Genomic DNA, 6,000 nt, shown 5'->3' with positions numbered 1-6,000 from the left:
GACATACAGTTTATGTCCATATTTCTCAGGTGCTCAAGAAAGAGAACTAAGGTTACCTTGGGAACATGACTCCTGATCAATTACTCAAATCAAGATGTTTGTCATCTGGCATTGGTTTGGAAAAAACCACATTATTTTAAATGGAAGAAAAGATGGAAATTTTGAAGCAGTCATTTACTTTTTGATAGAAAAGTACTAACACCATGTTCTACCAATTCTGTTTTATTGCCAATAAAGGCTTTATTTGAGTGGTGCAGGACTAAGATTCACTTACCAAGAAGAAGCTGAAAGAGTCAGTTGGTGGTCATTGTATCTAGATTTGTGCTGGACTATTATACATGTTTTGCTTTTGCACTTTCCACTATCACGTTGTTTATATTACCTGAAACACTAATAACAGGGGTTCTAGTTGGCAAAAAAATCACTGTTGCTATTTTTGTATCTGGAATCAAAATCTAATAGACTTAAGTGGGCATGAGTTAAGTTATTTAAGCATGTTGACTTCGGGTGTGTGTCTGTACAGAAAGCGGCGGTTGCCATGGCATCTCCGTGCATGATTTCTGTGAAGGTAGTGTTGACTGAATCTATAAAAAGATGAGCACAGAAAAATATGTTTATGAAAACCACTCTCTGATGAAATTATTAAAGTGATGCCAATCTGTGGTGTTTTGTTTCAGTCCACATTCCATTATTAAATGTTTCTCCGAACTGTAGATATTTAAATTGTTGGATGGTTGGTTGAGTCTCTTCCTGATGATTTATTAAATTGTAATGCTTACTGGTGTGAGCTGAGACTGAAAGGTAGTTATTTATACAGTCTGGTTTACTTGTATTCTTAGCTTTTATGCATGTGCTCTGTTTCTGAAAAGGTGGGTTTAATCGAATTTTTATAAATCAAATGAGACATCTGGCAATCTAAAGCAAATCTATTGTAATTTCATACATGAATGATTTTTTTTTTGCAGGATAAAACTAATAATCACTCTTTCTGTCCCCTACCATGAGTCTGAATGACAGGCTGAATTATTTTAAGTTTAGTTTTTGAAAGTCAGAGATTGGACTAAATTCTACCACTACCTATGGGATCTGAGGCCAATCACTTCATTCTGGACCTGGTTTCTTCTGCTCTGACACTGAAGTGATCAGCTAGGATAACTGGATTCCTTTCAGCAGTTAAATATGAATGTGTGTGCCCATGCATATGTGCATGTATATATGTGGCAAACATACATTGTTGCATGTCAAATTTGTTTAAAGGAAGGGCCACTTTTGTTAAAAAGCTGATAGTTCATACTAAATGTGTTTCAGCATATCACAATTTGTTGAAATTAAGAGAATGACATTTGGTTTCCTTTCCTGTTCACAGATTTGTTACTAATTTTAGGGTAAGACACAGTAGGAAGAGGAATGATGCTGAAGTCAGACAAAATGGACCTGAAACTAAGCTCTCCTAATGATGATCTGAGTATGAGGGATAGAAGAAATGATGGGACATGCTACACGTGGTTTTCTTTCAAATGAATTGTAGAGGCTGAAAAATTTGAGAAAGATGTTCAGAAAAAGAGACGTATTCACAAAGAGGGGGTTCTCAGATACTTGGACATAAATTTAGAGTCAGTCGTTTATGAGCCAAGTTTCCTTTCCACTGGAAAGGAAGCATATTAATACTTTTGGTCACATGGAAGTGAGTGGGTCAAAAGTTCATCAGAGCCTTTACGTATCTATTGAAAATAATGGCTTATTGTCTTGGATTGGGTTCCTGAGCAGCAGACTTGGCCATGGAGAATTGTGCAGGGAAATTTTAATGGGGTGTACTCAGGGAGTGACATACCTGTGTGAGAGGTAGGAAATGGGGAAGACAGGATGGGACAGAGAGATGCAGACCTCTTTTGCCGATGTGACTGAGTGCTTAGCTGCTCCTACAGGTTCTGGAACTAGGAGGTCTCTTTAGATGTGTCTCAAATTGAAAAGAGGGAGGGGTCATTATATTCTGTCATCAGCCCATCAGGTCAGCCTCTGGGAAGCAATTCCCTGGAGCTGAGGGCAATAGCCCAGTGAGGAGCACAGTTGGAAGCACTTGGCCAAAACATTTTCAGAGCTGGAGATGGGCAGGTTGGCCCTGAGGCAGATCAATGGGGAGCACATGGTATCCATTAGACTTATTCATGTCCACACACAGCAAAGTGCTTTATTAAATGGTCCTCAGAGATGAATTTTCTATTAAAGTAAATCGGGAAAACGTCCCCTAGAGAACCATATACCATGTTATTATGCTAAAAGTTCTCCTGAGTTTAGCTGCTCAGTTGTGTCTGACTCTTTGCTACCCCATGAACTATCACCCACCAGGCTCCTCTGTCCATGGGGATTCTCCAGGCCAGAATACTGGAGTGGGTTGCCATGCCCTCCTTCAGGGGATCCTCCCAATCCAGACATCGAACCCAGGTCTCCCACATTGCAGGCGGATTCTTTACTGTCTGAGCCACCAGGAAAGCCCAAGAATACTGAAGTGGGTAGCCTATCCCTTCTCCAGGGGATCTTCCCCACCTAGGAATCGAACCAGGATCTCCTGCATTACAGGTGGAGTTTACCAGCTGAGCTACCAGGGAAGCCAAAGTTCTATTAAGACCTATCAAAGCCTAAAACTTATATTACTGTATGTTCCTCCTCTTATTTTACCACAAGAGTCTATTTTGGCACAGTATCAAGTAAATATGCAAAATTAGATTCTATAAAACATTCTTTGAAAAATGTTGATTTACTAGTAAATTACTAGAGTGACATCTGTTTATTAATAATAGTGTCAGTACTTAGAAAATATTTTATCATTCTAACCACTCTTAATTAAGTATCAAACCCACATACATAGGCACACACACATGTGTATTTATGATTCTACCTCTCTGTTCACGAGTTGGATGACTTGGGCTTGTGGAAGAAAGACCGAAGTTAACTCTGTATTCTAGCTTAGATTAGCTTTATTCTATAAAAACTTATCTAGCTGTTCATACATTTTGTTGTTTACTCAACCATCCATTTATTCAGACATTTACTGTGGTCTCAATACCTACTATGGAAGTGAGAAAATAAGCTCCATGGAAGCAGGACCTCTTCTGTCTTTTTAACCACTTCTACCCTCAGAGTCATGCATAGGGCTTAGCACCACACAACTGTTTGCACCGCAAAAGCCTCTATCTAGTGGGAACCTTTGTAACAATGAAAGATTTAGGATGGAACTTATTATATAAATAATTTTTAAAATATTATCTTTGATAATTCAGAAGATCCCACACAGATAAAATATGCATTAGATAATTCCCTTCTCATGCATATATAATACTCGAGGCCTTAGAGTAATAATCTATGGATGTTGCTTCAGTATCATGTTTTAAGGCTGCTCGGAAGTGGGATTGCAGGATGGGAAGCAAAGAGGTGGTTGGTAAGAACTGGCAAATAGTGATGGGAAAGTGACAACATCCTTAGTGCCGATTGACATTCTTTCTAGTTTTTTGAACACGTAGTTAAATGTGCTAAGAGAATTTAGGGAGAGTGAATTATATGATTTGGAATCTATCCTAATCCATAAGTTGATAATGTAATTCTTACTGTATTTTTCCAACCCTCTGGATAGTTCTAGAGCCAAGGCATGCCAGCACATCTGCCAGCAGCGTCTTTCAAAGCTGCTGACCTGATCTCCGCTGTGCTGTGGGTCTTTTCAAACAGATAATCTCCCTTCCCAATTCCAGGATCTTGGCTTTGGGCTGTCAGCAGCCAATACATTCAAACACAGATGGCTTAGGATTTAAGGGAATAAACACCTATAGTATGGGCAAGGCCAGAAAATAGTCAGAGGTAAAAATGAGAAGATGGTTTGGCAATAGATCCTTGAATATGAAGAAAGGAACCGAAGTAATGGTGATGATATTTGGTCTGATTCAGTATTGTCTACATATTCTCAGGTGGAAATTTATGTCCTTTGTTAGAAACCTAAAATCTAAGTTGGCAGTCTCCTTTGATATTTCTGCTTCCTACTAGATCAGGATGTCAGTTTTCCTCAGGCTATTTGAGAATCTCTCTAATTCATAAAAATGTTGATAAAATTTGGACATAGAAAGTGCTAGATTCACAAGTTTTATCTTTCAGATTCATTTTTTACTTTTCTTACTGCCTTAGTATTACTGAAAACTTTTTTCTTGTTGATAAAATTTCTTTTGATAAAAGTTTTTAATTTTTGTTCTCTTTTTCATTGTTTTTATTTTTTTCAGTAATAAATCTATATCTGTGGCACTAAGATAACTTCTTTCTCTAAAACAGACTTGAAATTGGACAGCCCAGAATTGAAACTGGACAGCACAATTGACTACTTCTTTATTCTAAATCTCAAACCTCCTGATAGAATCAGTGAAGATTACCGAATCTCAACCTTTCCACACACTTGAATGCACTTAAAAATTCGGATTCGGGATTAAGTAGCTAGATAGAACGTAGAATATAAGTCAGAGAAATAGTGTTGCCTGGGTACAAATAAGAACGTTTAGCTAACTGAACTGTATTCAACACAGCCACATGTCGTCTTGGGATGGGAATTTACTTAGTCTTTTCTACTGTGTGCCTTCTCAGCTCCTTCAGAAGGTGGATGGCTAACTCCCAAAAGCTGACACCCTAATTTTCCCTCTGGCTGGCCCTATAATTTGTCTTTAAATAAGCTCTAACTTAAAAAAAAATGAGCAAAACAAGACTTCTGCAGCCATTAAAAAAAATCTGGAGTCAATGTTTCTATTCAGTCTTGGATGTCATTTTGCTCTAGCCAACCTGTGGAAGTGACAGCCTTCCTGCACTGGGGCTCACTTATCTCCTGCAGAAAAGGTAGCTCCAAATTCCAACCTGCACTCTTCCTCCAACCTCATCTCGCCAAATAACTTTTCCTGAGTCGTCATAGAAGGAAAAATAAACAAAGTTCATGAATTCTTTTCCCTCTTGTGCTTGTGACTTAAGAACTAAGTACCTTCTGATCTGAGAACAAGTGCTTAACTGACAAAGTGGAATTTCTAAACACTTTTCTCAGGGTTTCTTACTAGCTCATAGTACCTTCTTTCTTAATAGCTAATTAAAATGGTGAGGCTTATTGTTAAAATGATAGATGCCCTGCAGTTTTAGACCATCTTGAAAACTGATTATCAGCTACATTTTCCTAAAACAAACAATAATTCTCAATGTATTTTTAACCAACAGGGCAATTTAGAAACAGTACTAGAAGATTATACAGACCCATAATTGTGTATCTATGAATACATTTGTAAGAGAAAAGAGTTGAGGGTAAAGTGAAATCATTATCTGTCATTTAAAACTATCTCAATTCTTGTCTAATACTGTAATATTGAATAAGCATAGCATAATGAATAAAAGACTAAAAGCAGGTCTGCTGAACCTAAAGATGGTCCATGGGGCAGTGTGCGGAGCTTCAGTGAGTCCTGTCTTCCTGGGAGGCAACCCATGTGGATAAAGAGCACAGGCTTTGCAACCCACCAGCCTTGCATCAGATACTTACTCTGCTGCTTTTTAGCTGTGTGACCTTGGGCAAATTACTCAGTCTCTCTGTGCCACTTTTTGAAAAGGGAGATACTCATAGCACCAGCTGCAGAGGGTTGTGAGCCTTGCATTTGCTGTTACATGCAGTGCCCTAAGAAACACATTTGGCATGCGTTAAGTGCTCTCTCTGTGTCCCTCGATATCAGACTTTATTTTAAAAATGTAGCAACAGTCTATTAGGAGATAGGAGCACTCTGTAATTGAAATCTAGTAAGTCAGCTTTGAACTGTATCCAATATTAACTGTTTTCTTCCTGTTAACTCTGATATTTCTGGGCTGCATTCTTCTCTTGGAATTTAGAATGGAAGCACATCATGTAGTGCCAGGCAGGGAGCAGTAACTTTTCCCTTTGGCCCCGTTTCTTACGTTTTACACAGAAGATAAGGCTTAGTTTAAGCTGATGCCTCTCAAGAG

The sequence above is a fragment of the Cervus elaphus genome, chromosome 17 (assembly GCF_910594005.1).
Source record: "Cervus elaphus chromosome 17, mCerEla1.1, whole genome shotgun sequence".
In the NCBI taxonomy this organism is placed as follows: domain Eukaryota; kingdom Metazoa; phylum Chordata; class Mammalia; order Artiodactyla; family Cervidae; genus Cervus; species Cervus elaphus.
The sequence above is the reverse complement of the archived record's forward strand: the minus strand, read 5'-3'. Positions refer to the sequence as shown.